Source organism: Ailuropoda melanoleuca, chromosome 9, assembly GCF_002007445.2.
Source record: "Ailuropoda melanoleuca isolate Jingjing chromosome 9, ASM200744v2, whole genome shotgun sequence".
Taxonomy (NCBI): Eukaryota; Metazoa; Chordata; class Mammalia; order Carnivora; family Ursidae; genus Ailuropoda; species Ailuropoda melanoleuca.
In genome coordinates, this window is record NC_048226.1 from 17,456,888 (window position 1) to 17,479,262 (window position 22,375).

Below are 22,375 nucleotides of genomic sequence, written 5' to 3' on the forward strand. Positions count from 1 at the left end.
CAAGGCAAGTCTGAAGAGCAAATGTCATCCACTTCTTCCCCTCAGCTCCCTTGGCAGCTTCCTGTTCCCTTCTGAGTGACAAAGGGGAATGTCCTTCTCTCTGACACTCAGAGACCTCTGACTGTCACTGAAAGACCCCCTAAGTCCCGCAGCCCCTCATCCCAGGGAGCTCCTGCTGCCTCTAGTGAACTTCCAGCAGCTCCTGGGGGCTCAAAGTGTTCGTGTGGGCCTCTGACGCCCTGGGGGAGATGGTCGGGGAGGACACGCCTGGGCGGGGTCTGGGCAGCAAGTGGTGTGGGGAGCAGACAGCCAGGGGGGACATAAGGGTCGTGCAAAGAAAGGCGTGTTTTAGGAAAAGGAACAGATCTCTCCTCCCTGGGGAGACTGAGCCCAGACTGCTCTTTCACTGCAGCCCTTGTTTCCTTTCACCCGTGGTTCCTGTGGAAATTCCGCCAAATGGGTCCCTGACTGCCCGCCGGGCCTCTCATTCTGCCGGCTGTGCCAGCCTGCGCTCAGGACGGTTTGCGCTTTTGCGTGGAGAGGCAGTAGGTTTGGCTACCCCCGTGCTGGAGAGGAGGAGGGACGGGAGACACCCCACGTGGAAGGACACAGGAGATGGAGGGCCTCAAAGGAGCCAAGGCTGGCTCTGCCTTCCGGGAGCTTGTCTGCTGGAGATGGAGAGCAGGGAATCCTGCAGATTCTGCAAGACCTCCAGTCCCGGGGAGCACCCCGCCACACTCCTCCTGCGAGGTGCTCCCTGGGCCAGTTTGGCGGCATGCGCGCAGCTCACATCCCCAGGCTCTGGCTGCACGAACGAAGTGCTCTGAGGTCGCGGGGGGCTCCCATGGACCCGCCTTCATCCTCTTTCTTCTGCCTGTGTGGATTTCGTGACAGGAGGCACATGCAATATCCGAATATTTTTCCTGGAGCCTGAGGGAGAGTTGGCGTGGGGAGGGGGCAGGGAAAAAGAGAGGGGAGGAGGAGGGCGGGTGTTTGCCAGTGGTCTGAGCAGTGCAGGAGGTGGGGGGCTGGGCTGCGGGCCGGGCATAGCTGTCAGCAGCCCCTGCAGCCTGTGCGTGTGGCACACTGCCCAAGGGGGAAATCTGAAACCGCTTTCTACGTGGAGCTCCTGCTCCTGCGTGTGGGCCCCACCCAGCTCAGGGCCAAACAGCCAGGGAAGCCAAGGGAATCGAGCCTCAAACCCCCGAGGGGAGAGGAAGGACTCTCTTGGGCCGGGGTATTTGTAGCGGGTATAAAACTGACAGTGACGACTCAGAGGCACAGGGAAATGACTCTCCTTATCCTCTCCAGTTGAACTCACTGTATCGAAGAGCTGCGTTTCTGCTCAGTAGTGGGAAGAGGAACCCCATCCCTCCAGGAGAACCTGGTCACATTGAGTTTACAATCGAGTACAGTGAGCTCTGTCTCTATGGAGAAATGCTCAGCCTTTCCTGTTGGCACTAGGAGCATGGAGACACCCGTGTACCGTCTTATCAAAGGGTCTGGGCCTCTGGTTGGTACGCTGGCCTCCTTTTGTTGGGAGGTGCAGGGCAAGCTCCCTCCATTCCAGGATTCCCAAGCCTGCTGGGTGGGGGCGGGGGGGTCCCTGTCCTTCCTCACTCCAGGGACAGCGGGTGCGGAGGCCACACACTCAAGACTTCACCCTCTCACTTTCCCTCTTCCCTTTAAGAAGGAAGGGAGAGGAAAGAGGTCTAGTGACCTAAGTGACAGCCAATCTATTTATTTAAGAACTTACAGCACCTTGGGGCGCCTGGGTGGCTCAGTTGGTTAAGCCTCCAACTCTTGGTTTCGGCTCAGGTCGTGATCTCAGGGTGTGAGATTGAGCCCCGCATTGGGCTCTGTGCTCAGCATGGAGTATGCTTGGGATTCTCTCACCCTCTCCCTCTGCCCCTCTGGCTTGCAATCTCACTCTTTCTCTAAAATAAATAAATGAATCTAAAAAAAAAAATTTACAGCACCTTGCCCTTCATTCCATAGTCGGCCAACTCCTAGAGTGTATTAGTTTGCTTTTGCTGCTGTAACAAATTATCACAACTCCTAGAACCTAAAAGAACATGGATTTATTATTGTATAGTTTTGGAGGTCAGAGGTCTGAAATGGATTTCACTGGGCTAAACTCAAGGTGTCAGCAGGGTGGTGTTCCTAACGAGGGTCCAGGGGAGAATCTGTGTCCTTGGCTTTTCCAGCTCCAAAAGGCTGCCCACACTCTTCGCCCCCTGACCCCTTCCCAGCAGTCACCTGACTCTGACCTCTGCTTCCATCATCACATCTCCTTCTCTGACTTCCTGCCTCCCTCTTTTAAGGACACTTGTGATGACATTGGGCCCAGCTGGGTTACCAAGGGTCCTCTCCCCATCTCAGAATGCTTAACTTAATCATATCTGCAATCTCCCTTTTGCCACGTAAGAGAAGATATTTATAGGTTCGATGAACAGGGCATGGATGTCTTTGTGCGGCCATTATCTGACCGTATGGTTTCTGTTGAAAAGTTAGCCTACGTCATCCTTGGAGGTGCTGCTGGTACTGCCACCGTCCCCCAGCATTTGTTACTGGCCACATAGATGCCTGTGGGTGAGGCAGTGCTCCCCACTCTCTCAGAGATCGTGAAACAGACCCACCCCTCCCCCTGCCTGCACGGAAGGTGCAAGGGAAGCTGGGAAATGGATTCTTTTTTTAATTCAAGAATGGAAACGAGAGAGAGGAGGGTGAATTTTAATGATATGTTGTTTGCCACGTCAGATTGTTAGCTTTTCCTGGGCATCTGCCATCCATGGAGCTTGTGTTGGACCTGGGGGGACAGCACCGCCAGCCCAGGTGTGTCTCCTCCTGCTGGTGGAGGCACCCCAAGTCCTCAGGTAAAGGGATGCCCCACCTCCCCGAGAAGCCCTTTGCCCCCACTGAGAAGTGCCCACACTGGCTCACTCAGAGCTGCCCTTGGCCTCTCCCTCCAACACCTCAGGACCGTTAGGCTATGTTCTCAGGAGCACCAATAGGGCTGATATCTGGGGAGCCCATCCACAAGTCAGCGGCTGAGCCCACTATCTCAATATGGCTGCTTCACCCAAGGTCCTCCTTCACCTCTTCCAGAAAGGCCAGCTTCTTCTCAGGAGTGGGGCCTCACTGCTGCTGTCAGCAGTTATGACCAGGTCAGGTGTGGGATGCCCCTCACCAAGGACCCAGCAACCTTGAGTTGAACAACAGAAAAGTTAGAAATTCTAAGAAGGTGAGCTGGACTCTGGAAAGAAAGAGCCTGGCCCAGTGCTCAGTAGATGGACCAAGGATGCTCTTCATTCCCAATTGGGACCCAGCTAACAACTTAGGAAGGATGGCGAGCACCCAGCTTCCAGCCCCAGGTTGGCCCAGCTCCACCAAGGCCACCAGCAGAGCTGGGCAGTGTGGGCAGGGCCTGGCTTTATGGATGTCCAGTTTTTCTAGCTGGGATGGGGAGTAACCCTCAGATGCTGAATCGGTAACTATTTGGAGGGGGGTGAGCTTCGGAACTCCTACAGTAAAGGAGGCAGGGGCTCAGAGCCATTGAGATTTGGATACTGACATCAACGATCTTTGTCACTTGGGGCTGGTGACATGGCGTGCCCCGACCCTGTGGAAAGGTCTACTCCCCCAGGAAACCATTTACACACTGGAACCTCCCGCACAGACCCACAGGCTAGAGGGAGAGAGCCCAGCTGCCAAGTTATGCTTCTGGCAAAGGGAGGCAGAGGGGAACCAGTGCACTTTCAAGAAAGTGACTGAAGGGGCGCCTGGGTGGCACAGCGGTTAAGCGTCTGCCTTCGGCTCAGGGCGTGATTCCGGCATTGTGGGATCGAGCCCCACATCAGTCTCCTCCACTATGAGCCTGCTTCTTCCTCTCCCACTCCCCCTGCTTGTGTTCCCTCTCTCGCTGGCTGTCTCTATCTCTGTCAAATAAATAAATAAAATCTTTAAAAATAAAATGAAAATGACTGAGCCCCAGCACCATGCTTGCCGCACAGAGGCTGGGTGCAGCCCTTCGTCCCCGGGGCCAGGGTGACGGTGGCCACTGGCCGGACTTGAGAAACAAGGAAGCAACCCAAAAGAGGCAGGTCCGATCCTTCAAAACAAGGAGACATCCACATTTGTAATTGAGATGAGAGAGGGAGCTGCATTATTTATGAAACGGCTGAGCCTGGAGTTGACAAGGAAGGAGGAGGCCTTTAGAGGAGAAAGTGGTTTTCAAAGGCATCCGTATTTCGCTGAAAAAAACACACACAAACTATGATTTAGGGTGTGCTGAGGTTTCGAACCGGAGATGACTCTAGTGCAGTTGGAGACCACGGATGGGGGACGAGTGTGTGGGCAGGGCTGGCAGAGGGACGGGGTGGCAGTGGGGGGGGTGGACCTGCAGGCTCCCTGTGAGGGAGGGGGTGTGCTGCGGGGGTAACTGCAGGGTCTAAAGGAGTACCTGTGTGAGTGTGTGAGTGCGTGTGTGCATATATACTTGAATGGACCAAGGGACGGTGAGAGGGAAGGTGCCCTCCCAAAGACTCAGAGCCTTCTGAGACTTGTGAGTTATTCCGTTTGCCTGGCTAATTTGCTCAAAGAATTAGGGCCAGAACTGAGGAAGGAGGCTTTTTGAGTACTTTTTTTGTTTTTTTAATTAAGGTATAAAGTAGTCCGTTGGATGAGGCTTGATAACAAACTGCCACCAAAACCAAAATATGGAACATATTCATCATCGAGAATGTTCCCCCGTGCCCCTGCCCACTTTTGGATTTGTGTCGACACAGATCAATCTCGCCTGTTCTAGAAACTCATACAAATGGAATCGAACGGTAGTACCCGTGTGTGTCTGGCTTCTCTCACTCAGCAAACTGTGTTTTGAGATTCACCCATGTCGTAGGCTTAACGGTAAATGCTTCTTTTTATTGCTGAGTAATATTCCGTTAAAGGGAAATACCACATTGTTTTTAACTGCTCAGTTGTTGGGCATTTGGGTGGTTTCCAGTTTTGGATTCTTATTAATGTGATTACTATAAACAGTTGTGTCCGTGTCTCTGTGTAGACCTATGTTTTCATTTCTTCTGAGTTAATACCCGAGAGTGGGATTTCTGGGTCAAGGGGAGATAAACATTCACCACTCTAAGAGAAGGCTAACCAGTTCTTCACCTCCTGGATTATGAGTTCCAGTTGCTCCACACATGCTTCCCAGCTTCCACTGCATTTTATTTTAGCCGTTCTGGTGGGTGTGAAATGGTGTCTCAATGTGGTTTTGACTTGCATTTCCCTAATGACTGACGGTGTTGAGCACCTTTTCATGTGCTTATTGGCCTTTCATGGATCTTCTTCATGAGAGGCTTGTTGAACTCATTTGTCCACTTAGAAAATTGGGCTGTTCATCTTTTTGGTGTTGTTGATTTGTAGGCATTCTTTATATATTCTAGACCCTCCCAAGGGAGGTTTGTAAATCAGTAGTTCCTAGTCACACTACCCTGGTTCCTTAAGTTGAATAACTGCCATGCCTCCATCCCAATTCATATCATATCCCTTTGGGTGGTAAACTGAGTTTAAAATGCGCCCACTGTGACCCAAGTGGCAGAAATGCTAAATTCTACTGAATCAAACTCAACTGCCTTCTGAAAGCAGAAAAAACAAAACAAAACACACGAATAAATAAAACGCTATTCTTACTGCTTGGAGGTAAGTTCTCTCCCATTTAAAGACTTAATCTCTTTTGTATAATTACTCAGACGATTCAGGATTTAACTTAGCTGAACAAAGTTTGAAGCCCCTTTTAGATTTCTACCCTCTCAAAAGTCTTTTTGCCCCCACAAAGGATGATCAGGAAGGGGCTTGCACCCCCTCATGGCAGCAAGGTTAGGCATAACTGGTCTGTGCTCTGTCCTCCAATTTCAAGTTGGATTGTAGGGGGAGGGGCTTGGGGTCAGCCCTCAGTCTCTGGACAACAGCTCCAAACTGGACTCATGCTACTCCTGACCATGACCCAGCCTTGGCCTCCAGCTGTAGGGTGTTGTCTCCTACCAGGTTACCACTTCTTCCTGTTCCCCCTGCCCCCTTAGCACACTACTGCTCCCCATTCCCAACCTCCGCAGAAAGTTCTGGATGTCGTACAAGCCTGGTCTATAGGATCTCAGATTCCCTCTCTGCCTAAACGTGCTACACCAGCATTTCTCTCTGCTGACGTCACCCCGTGTGGGTATAGGTCGCCCTGCAAGGCGCTCTCTGCCTGGAATTCTAACCACAACTGGAGCACAAGCTTTTGGATCTTTCCTCAGACCGTTTGATATATCCCCAGTCTCACCCTGAACCCTACAAATAGTGTCTTTGTCTAATTTTATTGACTTAAAATATCTCCAATCTCTGCCTTCCACATTCCCTTCCAGGAAAGGCCATTCCCTTACCTGTGAGATTGGGAACTTTTCTTGCCCATTCTTCTGCCCATGCTCTATGATGTCTGGTAAAAACTCCACATTCATCCTCCAAGACTGTTATATTTAAAAGAAATCTATTTGGATTAAGGAAAACCTTTCCTCTCTCGATGGCCTAGTCTTGCAGTTGAAAACTTGGCTTTCAGTCCCATTGTTTCTGAGCTTGTTTGGATGTCTGAAGCCCAATGTTCTTTCTTCATTCCAGTCTCTCCCCTCTCCTTCATTCCAGCCACTACTCGTGAAAGGAATGAAAACCATGGCCAAATAAGGGAAAATAACAAAGAAGAAGTGAAAAAAGAAAGCGCATTAATATAAGTCAAGGTCTTAATTCTAACACACTTACTTCAGTGGCAACTAGGAAGGACTTATTCCCTCCTTCAAAAAAAAAAAAAAATCACGTGCGCTTGTACTGAGCTCCAACTGTCCTTTTCACTCTGGGCCTTCTGGCCCTGGATGTGCCTCTAGATATCCCAAGGCCTTTGGTCCTCAAATCCCCCTTCTTGACTCCTGTTGGTCTGTTAATTCTGTACCCAGCATTGTTCCACGTCACCCAAGGATTGTCTCTAGTATCCAGCTCCGCGGGATCCATCCACTCTTGGGCAACGAAGAAGCAGGCCATGGACCCCACAGGAAGACACTGCTGAGAAATCCCCCAATAGATTTCTGGGTAAGGCAGGTGAGCCTTAGTAAATTTGGACTCGAAGCACCATGACAGCCAGCCGCCAAGATGGCCGCCAATGAGCCACACCCCCTAGTATCTTGCTCTTGTACCCTCCCACAATGATCATGGTTGGTCGGCGGGATGGATGGAATAAGGCACAGCGATGTATGTCATTTCTGAGGCTAGGTTATAAAAACATTGTGGTTTCTGCCCATCTCTCTCGGGTCACTCGCTCTGTGGGAAGCCAGCTGCCACGTTGTGAGGACACTAAAGTAGCCTTGTGGAAAAGTCGACATGGCAAGGAATGGGGGCCTCCTTTCAAAAGCCACATGAGTGAACCATCTTGAAAGCAAGCCCAGAATCACAGTGGCAGGCTATTGTGGTAGACAGGGCTTATCCATTCAGCCCCATCAGCTCACAGAAGAGGAAGCAGAAGCTTACAGAGACTGGAGAACCCATCAACGTCAGGTATCTGGTCAGTGCCTAAGCCACCCCTTGACTCATCGTCCCATTTTAGATGAACTGATTGATCTTTAGCTCACAGTGGTTTCTCAGACTTCACCACTCATGTTTCCCCTGTGCCCTGGCTTCTTCGTCCTGCCATGCTTTGTCATTAGGAGAGCCCAGGACATCCTCTTGTGGTAGGTAGGCTGGGAATGCAGGCATGGGGTGATGGACTTCTAGGTTGAGGAGACAATATGGCGAAGGCACAGGTGAGGAAATGTGTGGCTTTTTGGAGATGAGTAACTTCCAACTGCAGTGGAAGGCTGCTGTCATGTGAGAGAGTTCCTTGAATGTGGCGTGATGACATGAGGCTCCTGAAGACGTGTGCCAAGGCTGCCCAGGACACCTGTCAGAACCTCTACCTTGAGTTCACAGTAAGCAGCGTGTCCGTCCTCAAAGGTGGAGGGCCCTGAGCAACACACACACACAAAGGTGGATGTGTTTCCTCAGCCCAAGCGTTGTGAAGTCTAAGGAAAGGTGCCAGTAAAGCAAGGGGCACGGTGGGGGTAGATCTGTCTACTCCTACTTGATCAGAGGAGATGTTTCTAGAACAATGTGAGTCTGGAGGGCACAGAAGAGGGGCCCTGCAATGCTAACTGGGGCTCCGGGGCTAGCCCCTGATGACCCTGGAATGCTGATCTTTTTAAAAAAAAAAAAAAACTTGCTCAGCGGGCTCTCCACAGCCTGAGTCTTAGCTCCCAAAAGCCTTGGCTGAAGTGGTGAAGGCAGATGGAAACGTATCGATTCCTTTGGTTTTGTTTCACCTCGTTTTCATTCAAGGCAGTATTTTCTTCCCAGGAAAGCCGAGAATTTCCCAGAATAAGGGCCCTGACCCTTCTAGATGACCTGTCTGGAGGCATTACTTTTCAAGGCCAATTTGCAGTCATGTGCCTCTTGCCAATAAGTTCAGAAATGTGACCACATCAGGTTCAGAAAGCCTGGAATTCTTAAAGAGAAAGACATAGCTGAGTTGGTGGAAGGATGTGTCTCTATCCCCAACCCCATGTCCTTCCAGAGCCTTCCACACATCAAAGCTAGGGTATCCACAGGAGGCAAAGAGGGTATAAATTTTGCAGACTCATGCAGGTGCATAACTTACTTTCTTTTTCTATGATCAAACTTAACTTAGCTCCCAAGCCCTTGTTTGCATTCAGTTACTACAAGATTTTTTTTCACTGCTCTTTGGGTAAAAACTGAATCAGTCAGGGATTTTTTTTTCCCTATTCCCCATTCCTCTTTCCCCTTCTTCTCTCCAGGTGGTAAGATTGAGGAAGATGCATTATGAATTGGCAGCACTATGTGGCTGTGACCAAACTGTCTAATGTTCATTGGCCCCAGGACATTGGCATCTACTCTACCATACCTGCATCTGTGGCCCCTCCAATCTCCAGCTGCCAGATCAAACTGGTCCCTCTGTGTCCTCTTGATCCCACCACCAAAGCTCCCCAGCTTGCTCTGAGGCACACCTATGCCCCCTTCATGGCACGGAAATATTGGCTGCCCCACCAACTGGTGCAGGGGGCCCATCTGCCAAGGTCCCTCCATGCTGTGGCTGCTCCTGCTCTTGGAGCACGTGGGTTTCTCTGAGGCTCGCTTCCCCTCCCCATCTCTCACCCTCCCCTTCGATTTCTCTGTTGAAGAAACCAAAGCACTGGCTTTTTAAAGAGTATTGCCACTGTTTTTTTTTTTTTTTAAATCCATTAGGAAATTCAAATTGTGTAGGGGATGCTGGTCAATGAGGAAAATAGCATAAATAAGAAAAAAGGATAGAGAAAAGAAATCCCAGTGACAGGAGTTGTGATGTGCTTTAAGGCAGAGGGAAACAGATGCCCTTTGCCACAAAGTTCTTCGTAACAAGCACCAGAAACCCATTCTGGCCAAATTATGAGAAAAGGAGTCTGTTGAAAGACTATATGATAGCTCATGGAATCATGGAGAGAGCTAGAGAAAAGGTTCAACGATGATCTTTGAAGAGCAAGTCAAGCCACCACACAGAACAGGGCTAACGGGGGGTGCCTGGGTGGCTCAGCCGTTAAGTGTCTGGCTTCAGCTCAGCGTCTGATCCCAGGGTTCTGGGATCGAGCCCCGCATCGGGCTCCCTGCTCTGCTAGGAGCCTGCTTCTTCCTCTCCCACTCTCCCTGCTTGTGTTCCCTCTCTCACTGGCTGTCTCTCTCTCTGTCAAATAAATAAAATAAAATCTAAAAAAAAAAAAAAAAAAGAACAGGGCTGTTGGGGAAGCCCCACCACGGCCACTGAGCACCACCTGCCTTCTGTCCCAGGACCGGGGCTCAGCTGCCACCACTGTGGTGGCCAGCGGTGGCTCTTGCCTCCTGAGTCCCTGTGCTGGTGCATTTGCCTGGCAGAGGAGAGTCAACCTGCTTTGAGCCCTGGTTGCAAGGCAGGCTGGGAAAGGAAGCACCTGCCCATCACAGTACCTATGGGAGAGGTGGTTTTTCTCCTCACAGTTCTCCAAAGAAAGATGCTAGAAAAGCAAAACGAATGACCAGGGTCTTCTTTTCACATGAGAATCACATGAGAGGTGGGCTGAGAAGGTTCTCTGGTAATCTCAGATGCTCCAGCCGAGGTGGGAGGCTGAGGGCACAAAGATATTGGGCCTTGGGGAAGGAGGGGTACTGAGTTGCGACAAGGGTCAAGGGCACGGGGAGCGGAACAAGAGATGAGAAGACCAATGAAAGAGCTCACGGGCTGAGGAGCCCCTCCTCCGAGGACTGGCTGGAACATACGACTGCCCTGAAGGAAGCACCGCTGTGCCCAGGAGTGCTTGACAGACCAAAAGCAAAGTTATTTAATAATAGACTGCACCCCCCATCTTCCTCCCTGCTCCGTTACTCGGGGTGAAACCAGGTTCTGCTGAAATAATTAGGGCCGGGCAAGAGGGAGAGAGGCAAAGACCTCAACGTTTGGATGTGAACGTCAGAGACCACCTCCCATCCACCCCTAAGAAGACGTGGAAGGGACAGGCACTCCAAGGCTGAGGGACGGTAATGGCTCAGGTGGGGACACAAGGCAGCTCCCTGGGGTTCCACGTGGTGTCCTTTAGTCTGTGGCCTCTTGTTCACAAGGATGGTATTTTCACTTAAAGGTCACCTCCCCCCACCCCGTGGGGGGGGGGAGAAATCATTGCTGATTTGCAGCCCGTCGGGAAGGTCAGAGGGCGAGGCCTCGGGAGACAAAGAGGACACGGGGCAGGAAGAGAATGACAATTCGGGGCACTTCTCTCCCCGGTCCTCACCCATGGGAGCAGCCAACCGCGGGTGGAGACGGCTCCTGCCCCTTCGTCCAGCTCTTCTCCTCGCCCTGGGCAGGGGGTTGCCTCCCTTGCCGATGCCGCTGGCTTCCTTTGATTAGAAAGGAAACAGCCCCAGCAAGTCACGTTGCTGTGAAGAGCTTCTAAAAGAGATGTCGGTTGCACTTAATACACAGTTGGGGCCAAAGTAGAAGCTGGGGAAGTGCCCGGGCCATTCAGCTGGAAATCACATCCTGCTCAGGGACGTAAATGTCACGCTCCTCAGGCCCCAACACAGGCAAACGGCCTCACAGCGCCGGTTCCCCAGGACTCCAAGTTTTCTGACCAATGGCCTCGTGCTCGCCTTCAGACACAACCTGTCTCTGTTAGGAAGGCCAAGCCAACAGGAAACACAGGAGCACTGTCATTGACCAAATCTTTTTTGTTCGGGAAAGCAGTCCAAATTAAAATGCATCCCTTCAGAAAGCCTGTGAAGGACCTGCTCCGTGAATTCTTTCAAAGGTCATCATAATAATTCAAACCACTGGCATGACCAGGAAAAAATGCTAATCTAATATGGTCGAAAACACCCACAGGCAGGTGCTCATTGCTCAGGAAAATGAAGCCTCACGTGTCTTCCGAGCCTTGATTCCAGAGATGGTGGGACGTTTACGAGATTGTCCTATGGGCCTCACCATGCTGTGTCTTTTACTGGGATCACACGCTGAGCAACCACCCCATGGCAAACCGAGTAAGTGAAATCAGAAACACAGCCCAAGAGAGATTTACAGATGAATTGGGAAGATGTCTCCTTTGGTTACACGAATAAATCAAAGCCAGAAATGCAGCAATCTGAGGAAGACCGAGTATGGCCATTTCTTCCAAGGATAAAGGAATGCCCCAAGCTTCTCCTTGGCACCAAGCCTCCCCTTTCTGAGGCCTTCCCATCTTTGGGTTCCCTTGGGGCTCCCACTCCCACTGCCATAGAGCAGAAGAGCCCAGAATTTGTTCTCAGAATCATTCACACTCAAGTGTGAGTGACCAACATTCAAATCTGAAAGGAAGAAGCTTCCAGAGAAACTTTCTAGATCCTTGCTGGGAGACTGGGGGACCCACATGGGGAAAGTGTTCTGGATAGCCCCCATTTCCATGAGGTGACAGAATGACCAGACTCACTGCGTCTGTATAGAAACTCTGAACCTTCCTTCATACTTGGCCCTGGAGTGACCACTTGGGGTGCTTTGAAGCTTCCTCATTACACCGACAAAAAAGGAGTAATCTACAGACCTCTCAGGTGGGGGATGAAGCAGGATTCTGCTTGTGACGGTGTCTGGCCCATCACGGTTTTCCCAGGACTTAAGAACCTATACAAAGATACCTGTGACCCGGACACCCACTCCTCCAGGCTGTGGCCAGAGTGGATCAAGTTCCCGTGGCAGCTTCACATCGGTCGTGGGCTGTTCAGAGGTTGATGCTCTGAGCAGAAAGACAGTTTCTGCTGAGGGACCCGCCCGCAGCCTCTGGGAGCTTCCAGGACCCAGCAGGCCAGTGTCTCTCACCTCCACGGGTCCTGGGCATTAGCTCTCTTCACCAAGTATTTACTCACTGCCCTCCTGGAGCTCGTCCCTGGAGGCCTGGCCTCAGAATCAGTCAGATTATACGACACCAAGCTCTTTTGTTCAGAAGTGATACAGGACATGGAGTTCCCGTGGAATTTGCTCAAAATTAATTTAGCCACAATGGCTTATTATTAGATTTAATTATAAATGAAATGATTCGCCAGGGACTTTTTACTTTGCAAACAAGCGCCTCAGAGTCAGGAGGGAATTTGTGTGTGGTTTTTTTTGTTTGTTTGTTTTTTGGGTTTTCTTTTTCTTTTCTTTTCTTTTCTTTTTTTTCCTACTCCCTAGTCTCTCTGCAGATTTTCACAAAATTGTGGCCGAGCAGAAAAAGTGATTGGGATGCGACTTTGGAGGAGAGGCCACGGCTGCCAGCCACCCTTTTAGGTGTCCCTGCTTTTGATAGGAGGTTATCTGCTTCCACGCAGCCTGCTGGGCACAGGAAGAAGCTCTTCCCTGCAGTTAATACCTTGTCCAAAAATCACCCCGACTTCCCTCCAGAATCCCCTGTGCTTCTGCAGAAACATCGGCTCTGCTAAAATTAAAGAGTCCAGGGGCACCTGAGTGGCTCAGTCAGATGAGCGTCAGACAATTGGTGTCAGCTCAGGTCATGATCTCAGGGTCCTGGGATCGAGACCCGCATTGGGCTCCAAACTCAGTGTGGAGTCTGCTTGGGATTCTCTCTCTCTCTCCCCCTCTCCCCCTGCCCCTCTCCCTGCTTGCGTGTGCTCTCTCTCTCCCTAAAATAAAAAAATAAAAATAAATCCTAAAAAAAAAAAAAAAGATTCCAAAACAAGTTCTGGGTAGTCCAGACTACAGTTCCCTTCAGAACTCCTATTACCAGGTTTCTTAGAACACGGTGCTATGCTATACCATTGGTGGGACATAAAATGATTGCAGACATTCATTTCTTATTTTGACGGTTATGTGTTCATTTTAAGGCATTTTAAAACAAAATTCACTCCTCAAAGCTGTGATTTCATGGTAATACACATATATTGAAGTTAAAATCCAGGTCAGTTTGAAGAAGAGTATTAGCTTGATAATAATAATAATAAAAACAGCATGTGACAAAAGCCACAGCAAAAAGTTGGCTAACTCACGTCTTGGAGCCTAGCTTCTCAGAACGTGGTCAGGAGCATTTCTGGCATTGCCTAGAAGCTTGTTAGAGCTGCTACATCTCAGACCCCACCCCAGACTTACTCCATCAGAATCTGCATTTTTAACCAAGTCCCTAGGGGATTAAAATGCAAATCAGAGTTTGAGAAGCAGAGCCTAAGAAAGCCCTGGGGTAGCATTCCACGGTGCAGCTATTACTGGATGGATCAAATACGTCTAGTCAAGCCCACTCTGGCAAAATTGGGTGAATTTCTGTCCAGCAGAAACGCTTATTTTGAATATGTGGGCCCCCTTTCTTCCCCATCACAGCAAGATGTCGGCGTCCTGGGGGCCCAGGGCCTCCCCATTGACTTCCTTTCGCCTGCACAGAATCGTGAGCCCAACTGGCCCCAGAAACAGAGCCCAGGGTGGTCTCACCTGCAAGTGGGTCAAGGGGCCCCTGGCAAAGGACAGCCTGGGATGGCCCCAGACGCGGCTGAACCTAAAGGGGAGGCCTCAGGGCCCCACAGGGAGGCTGCCAACTGCAGGGGCCAGAAGATAAGAGTGTTAATTTAGCCTGGCCGGCGTCCAAAAAGCTGAGCAACGCTAGGCCTCCAAGTTAAGGGTATAAATAAATAAAGAAATAAATGAAAAATCAGCTGGCAGATGCTTACACTTCCCTTTGTAACACTAGCTGCTCGCATTCGGCACGTCCTATGTGCCAGGCACGGTGCCAGGAGCTTTTTTTTTTTAAATTGTCATTCTCTGTCCCTCACCCAAACCCCCTGCAGGTCAGCCTTCTCATGCCCACGTCCCAGGGAAGTTGATGGGGTTCCAGAGGGGTTTTGCCTGTGGTTGCCCAGCCCTTCCCTCACCCCCACCGCTTTCTGCTGAGAGCCAGCTCTGGGCAGGAAATGGAAACACACTGGTCATGTTTTTTTTTTTCAAGGCAGCAGCCTAACCCGTTTTCCCTAGCGGATTCTGGACTGAGAGGACTCTCGGGTATCCTAATAAGGTTTCAGAAAAGAAAGGAGTGTCTGTATCACACTCAGCATTGCCAACACCATCTCATCAATCGTCTGTGCACATTGACGCAGGCTCGATGGACTGTCAGCCGTGCACCTGGAAAGAGGGTGCAAGCCGGTGGCCAAGATGCCAGTCTCCTGGCGGGTGCATCTGGGACGAACAGCCCAAGACGGAGCCCCTCGCTGGGATGCCAGGAGGAGAAGATGGGGCCACTTTGGGAAAAGGCACCCGGGGTTCCTGATACACAGCACGTCGTGGGTGGCTCCTCCCGGGCTCCCTCCAAATGTGGCTGACCATTTTATGCCGTATCCTCCGTGCATCCCGCAGACAGCTGGAGAGAGCAAGTCAGCCTTCCTCCAGACAGGAATGGATTCTGCTGCTGGCAAGACAGTTGGAGAAGCTCCCTCTTAAAACGCTGTCCCTCCGATATGTTTTAATCCACACCCCATTTTGATAAATGTAAACACTGTATGCCCTTCTTCGCTACTACTGGAAATTTCACATCCTATGAAATACTGCGGTTCAAAGCAAATCCAGTGAATCACATAATTGAACATGCTTTGTTGGAAACTTCCTCTCCCCCCTGAGATCCTAATAGGACCCTTAACAAGGACAACCTGGCGGCTCTCAGCTGAGATTTGAGAGATTAAGCCATTGTCCCAAAGCTGTTATCCTCTGCCCTACACCCCGGCCTCCATGCCTGGGGTGAAAGGCTTGCCCTTCCTCCCCCATAGTTGGGCACACAGCCAGAGCCAGGCCTGTCATCATGCCTCACGTGTCCCTGGCTGCAGGGATTGGCCCAGGGTGTGGGCATGGGACCTAACCCTCCTAAAAGGGTGGGAGAGAGATAGAAGGTGGGGGGGAGGGGAGGGGGAGGNGGAAGGGAGGAGTGGGAGTGGGAGAACGATGAGGGAATGGAGAGGTTTCCCTCTCTGGTCTGGAAGCTGGAGCAGAGAACCCAAAGCCCAGGCACCACATGTGCTTCACAGGGAGGAGTGGTCTGAGCTAGCGAAGCCCACTCACGTGGAGAGGCCAAGGTGAGAGGCGGAGGGAGTGCTGGGGGCAGCAGACGCTCATCTGGGTCCTGCCGCCATTTGCCTCCACAGTTTGGTGGCTGGAGGCAGGTACGTTTCTCGTCTTGTAACTAGAAGTTGTTCATTTAAGGTTCTTTTCTTCACTCCCAAGCAAGAGTAGCCTGACTAAAATAAGAAGTGTTGGGGAGGGTTCCAGAATATCCCTGGGCACTGAGGCAATTGTTTCTGAATGCCCGTTAATTTGCACTGACCCTTCCCTGCACATACCTGGTTTTCTGCCTCTGCTTTTCACACATCTCCCTAGATCTCACAGTCCCTCTCTTGCCATCCCCAAACCCCCTAATTCTCTTCCTTATCACTGCCTACTTTTATCCACCCAAGCCTTTGACTGCTATGTACTTTTGGCTGTTGGCTCATACTTCCCATAGTATTTTTTTCCCCCTGGGAAATAAAGGCACCCCCCCCCATGCCCTGCTCCTGGGGCTCTCTGAGTGCTCCCCAGCTCTGCACTGTTGGGCTGCTGGCCGGACTGGATCCCGCCTGTCCACCCAAAACACACACTCTGGCCTGGTGTGTCTTGGTGGGGGTGGGGGAGGCTAAAGCCACAGCAGGCTTAACAAATGCACACAGGAAGCAGCCCCATTTCCTCAGAAGCTGCCCGAACTTCTGTGATACAATTTTAGCATCTGGCTAACCAAGCAAGTTGGGCCTGATATATTTATAAGATCATTTGTTGGAGAAATTATATTCTAGAATCCCATCTGTGACTTTTTTTTTAATTTTCTGTATGGTGTTACACTTGTTTGGGAGGTGAAGTCGATAAAAGCCACCCTAATTTAATCTAAATTCACCTAAAGAGAAGAGATACCAACAAGCGACAGGGTATAAACCTAAAGGTTCAGGTAACAAATGCAAATGCATGTGAATGGTTGTATAATTAGCCACGGGTTTCAAATCCCATTCAATCCCATCAGCTCAGACAAGTTCCTTAACTTCTCTGAGCATCATTTTCCTCATCTGTAAGCCAACGGATACGAAANAATCTTCTGTGTGGTGTTACACTTGTTTGGGAGGTGAAGTAGATAAAAGCCATCCTAATTTAATCTAAATTCACCTAAAGAGAAGAGATACCAACAAGCGACAGGGTATAAACCTAAAGGTTCAGNTAATTTTCTGTATGGTGTTACACTTGTTTGGGAGGTGAAGTCGATAAAAGCCACCCTAATTTAATCTAAATTCACCTAAAGAGAAGAGATACCAACAAGCGACAGGGTATAAACCTAAAGGTTCAGGTAACAAATGCAAATGCATGTGAATGGTTGTATAATTAGCCACGTGTTTCAAATCCCATTCAATCCCATCAGCTCAGACAAGTTCCTTAACTTCTCTGAGCATCATTTTCCTCATCTGTAAGCCAACGGATACGAAACTTTGTGTGAATTCAAGGTGAAGTAAGCCACTGACCCCATCACTGTTATGGTCCTAAGCTTGCTTACGTCTTGTGTGTGAGGGCTGAGGGGCAGATCAGGGATCCAGAAGCAGAACCAGATCCCAATTTCCAAACTGAAGTGGAGCTCATTGAGCTCAATAATGTCATAACTTGGGTGAAAATCTCTGTTAACCACATTGTGTTATATTACATAATGCTTTGTAAGGTTTTGGGGAGCAGTTACTGTGCTACCACAATTCAGCCTGCAAACAAACACCACATTTGAATTAGAGAATTAGAGAACTTTCTAAACCACTTGTTATCCAACAGGAGTACAAACTTCCCGTTTGTGTGGGCACTTATAAATTACGAATTCGTTTGGGCTTTCCACTGCATTTGGCACTCTCTTTCTTTGCATCTTCGTTAAGAATGGGTTTTAAAAATTTCCAATTGTCTAAGTAGCTAGAACTTTAAGCCAATTAATTTCTCATTAAAAAAGAAAGTCTCCTAAGGTAAACTGCAAACAATAAGACTTAAGTTTTCACTCTGAAAGAAGGGAAAGAAAGCCTCATTTTACCACCTCCCCTTTGTAAATTTTTTACACATTTTTCTAAAAGGCTATTTTCAAACCCCAGGGCTTAGAGTTAGTGAATATGTCTTTTTTTTTTTTAACAAAATATAATTTTGTGGTGAAGTGACCAAGTGGCTTAGAAGGAGAAGAATAAGATCTTGTGAAGAAAATACTAGACTTCTAATAACTTTTCTCTGAGATCCATTCATATGGCAGACTTTTTATAAATTAAATGTCGAATTCTAACCCACCCAGGTACACCCTGACTCTATAAATACACACTCACCTAACATACTCCTAAAAGAAGTAAATGTGTGCTGGGAAAATATTGGAACAATGAAGTTCCTGAGAGAAGCTTGTTTTTTCAAGTTATTAAAAGAAGGTGGCAAGCATTCATGAGGATATGAAAATTTAATGTCGTCTGAAGGAAACTCTTGAATATGGTTAGCGCTGTTGCCAAAAAATCTCAGCTATGTTATGTCAGAATGTTCAATTGCAAACTACACTTTAATGAATGGAAAGCTAGGGTAACAGCAGGAAGTTTCTGCAGCAACACACAGCAACCTGGAAAACCCAGTTCCCAACGTTGAACTCAACCGTTCAGGGGCGCCGCTGTCAGGTCACGTGACCTCCCGGTTAACAAGCAGGGGGACCAGATGCCCGCGAGCGCGGAGCGGAGAAGAGCAGGAACAGTCTGCCCTCTCCACTTTCTCCCAGACAACACTTCGATGGAAAATAAACTCCGTTTGCTCTTTCCGAATAAGTAGATGTTCCAAGAAACACAGCTCTGGACTCAGGAAAAAAAAAATAGAATACTCGATTCCCCTCTTTTCCATGCAGCTTGCTTGCAGTATGATGTTGCTATTTTTATCAGCTCTCTTCAACCCAGCTGTTGCTTCATGTTAACATGGCGAATGGTGTGAAAATCCCACCAGAGGCGCGTGAATCCCAGAGGGACCTGTCTTCTGTCATTTCTAGAACAGATAAAATGTCATGAGCTTCAGTGGGGGTATGGGTCAGGGACATTTCACCAACCGAGGCAATGAGAACATTTCTGACATTTAAGTGATGTGAAGCCGGGGACCAAACTTCCTCCTTATCAGCCTCAACCAAAAGCGTCCATGTGCGCACACACGCTTGGCGGCCAGTGAGGTGCCATGGATCTGTGTAGAAAAATTGGAAGCAGGAGTCTTCGCATTGAAAGGTAGGCCACAGCTGTCCCAGGTGTGGCATCATGAGGTTGGGAAAATGGCAGAGAGTCCGGCCTGGAGGTTGCCCCCGGAGAACCCACTTCCTTTTTCTGACTTAGAATGTGACTTGTAATTTTAAACCCACTCTTTGTATTTCCTCTGTGAAAATAACAGCGTTTTGGCGAGACTGTGTATAGGAGAAAAAAGTGCCACATAAAACTTCAGACGATTTAAAAATACAACTCTAATTGCAGGTTTGTTTTTCCATGGTTTGGCAAATTAGGGGGGCAAATTGGAGGGGCAGCTGGAACTTGCCCCAGGCATAAAAAGGCTGCTCAGTTACCCGTCTAACATTATGGTGCATGAGCTCTTTCAAAAACCTCTGACATTATGATTTTAGGAGCTTCTTTCTAAAATAGCAACTACTTTCTACTCCGGGCTATTTTGTGTCTGAGTGCCCCAATTTTGAATATGAGCACTGGGGGTCTCGATTTCTCTCATTTTTCCTTCTCCATTTTTAGTATGAGGACAACATGATATCCCTTATTACTTCAAAATTCTCAGGTTCTCTTAGGTCTGATGAAATTCAGTAAAGAAACCAATACTTCTCAAAGCCCCTTAGGATTTGCCATCTACAGGAGACTGAGGAGAACAGTTAGAGCTTCTAGATTTTGATACAAATCTTGATCTGATATTACTGTATAATACCTTGAAGATTAAGAAATAATCAAAAGGGAGGCTAAGGCACGAAAGATACTGTGGTTTGTCATACAGTCCATTTGGCCCCCCTTGTGGGCCTTTCTGTACCTCAAGCCTGGAGATCTAACAGTTACTTTTTCCACAATCCCTTACAGCTCAACTTTTGGATATGACTCATTTTGGCCTGTTGAGGACCGTTGCACGAAGTTCAGGAGGCAGATGTAACACGGAGACCATGTCTTTGTTGCTTCTGCTGACAAATGCCTCGGAAGATGTGTTAGATTGTCCTGAAGCATAGACCCATCCATTTTCAACCTTGACCTCCAGAGACAGAGCACTCAGTTTTTACTGGTGTACGTCCTGAATCATGACTTGGCTTGAGAGCCAGTTTTGCGGTAGCTTTCTGAGCACTGGATTGCAACTAAGGAATTGCGACCGGGTTGTGGCCTGCCGGCAACATGTCTAGGACAGCTTCTGGATGCCCATTCCTCCTGGTTGTGGCAGCCCTCCGGCACCGGTCATGCCTTGATGTGCTGGAAGTTGTTCCTCATGGCCCATCCTGGACCCTTCCAATGACTTTGTAAGCACTCTGTTCCTTGTATTAAATTCCTTTCTGCTCAGCATAGCTAAGGTACTTTCAGATGTCTACAAGTGAATCCTGACTTAGAAGGTGGGCATTCTTGGGACTGTAAGAAATTGGATCCCAGTCCCCACTGTATCCTCACTAGTTGGGACTGGTTGCCCTCTGCCAAATTCCTCCAGTGGCCCTGTCCTCTTCCCTGTCAGACAATGTCATGGCCTTTACCTTCACAGAGAAAATTTGGGAAAATTCACTCCTTCAACTTTCAGTTTTTACCTGTGACCAAATGAGTTTCACATCCTTACACGTTCCTCCATACTCTAAAAGAAAACAAATCTATCACCAGAAATCTTTACAAGTAATGTAGAACTTTTGGTGTTTTCTAGAGGGTGGGTTTCTGAGCTTTCCCAGCAGACACCACAGAAAGCTTTCCCCAAATGCTGGCCCTCATTGTGCTGGGGTTTCTTCCCACCACACAGCCCCTCTTCTTCCTCCTCTCCTCCCTGAGGATGTCCCCTCAACTAGTGTGATTCATCCACCAGACCCACAGGTGGCTGGTACCCTCTTGGCACCATATGCCCTGCCCGTCCCTCCCCTCCAAGTCAAGGAAGCTCAGAAATGTCCAAAGCTTCCGAAGTAGAGCTTTTCTGTTACTCTGACTGGTTTTCTCACAAGAAAATTTCTGGTGAGTCACATTCCCTCCCTGGCCCTATAACTTGATTGGAAGAAAATACCTAAAATCAAGGCAGGTCTTTTCTAAAGCAGATGGCTGTAATCTAAAAAGGCAAGGGAATATACTCATTAATTTTTTTAAAAATGGATTCAATGAAATTCACAAAGCATAAAATCAGCCATTTTAAAGTGACCAGTTCAGTGGCATTCAGTACACTCACAATGTTGTACTCTTTATAACCTCGTTATAAGTTCCAAAACATTTCCACTATTCCAAAGTAAAACCCCTCACCTGCTAAACGGTTATTCCTCACTCTCTCCTCCCTCAGCCCTTGGCAACCACCCATCTTCTATTTCTATAGATTTACCCATTCTTGATATTTCATGTAAATGGAATCATACAATACGTGATCTTTGGTGTCTGGCTTCTTTCACTTAGCATGTTTTCAAAATTCTTTCACATTGTAGCATAGTCAAAACTTCAATCCTTTTTATGGCCAGGCGATATTCTATTGCATGTGTATACCATAACTGGTTCATCCATTCATCCATTGTTGGACATTTCAGTTTTTTCTACCTTTTGGCCATTGGTAAGAGCACTGTATGGACAGTCATGTACAAGGATTTGTTTGAGAGCCTGTTCTCAATGTTTAGAGGCATATACCTTGGAGCAAAATTGCTGGATCATATGGTAATCTTATGTTTAACTTCTTGAGGAACCTCCATACTATTTTCCACCATGGATGAACCATTTTACAGTCCTAACAGCCCAGCAAAAGAGTTCCAATTTTTCCACATCCTGGCCAACACTTTTGATTTTCCAGTTGTTGTTGTTGTTGTTACCACAGCCATTCTTGTATGAAGTAACATCTCAGTGTCCTGATGACTTGCATTTCCCTAATGACTAATGATCTTAAGCATCTTCTCATGTGCTTATTGGCCATTTGTGTATCTTCTTCAGAGGAATTATCCATCCATTTTTTTTTTAACCTAAAAAGTTAATGGCCTTTGGAACTTGAGAGACTTGAGTTCAATATGTTCAACAGTTTAGGAGCGCTGTAACTTTGCTCTGAGCACTTCTCAGGCTTCATTTTCTTCCTCCGTGAGAAGCACAGAATAACTTCTCATTTCTGGCTCTTTGACATCCTCCAGGTCTTGGCTTAAATTGTTAACTCAGAGAGGTTTTCCCGATACTCTTCTTTAAAATAGGTTCAAGAGTTATTTTATCTGATAGTATATGATTCTTTCCTTCATAGCACTTGACACAGTCTGTAATTACATATGCATTTGTTCGTAAGTTTTTGTCATCTGTTTCCTCTACCAGATCATTCTCTCTTTGTGATCAAGAACTGTCGACTATCTTTTCACAACGATATCCACAGTATAGCACAGTATCTAGCATGTAAGAGGCGATGTGATGTTTGTTGAAAAAGAAAAAAATAATAATAATTACTAATGGTGTTTATAGGGAATTTAGCAGAATGCCTAGCACGTATTAGATCAGTGGTTCACAATGAGAAATTTTGGGAATGTGGTCGAGGATGGGGGGAATGTTTGTGGTTACCACGATAATTGGGATGGCACTACTGACATTTAGA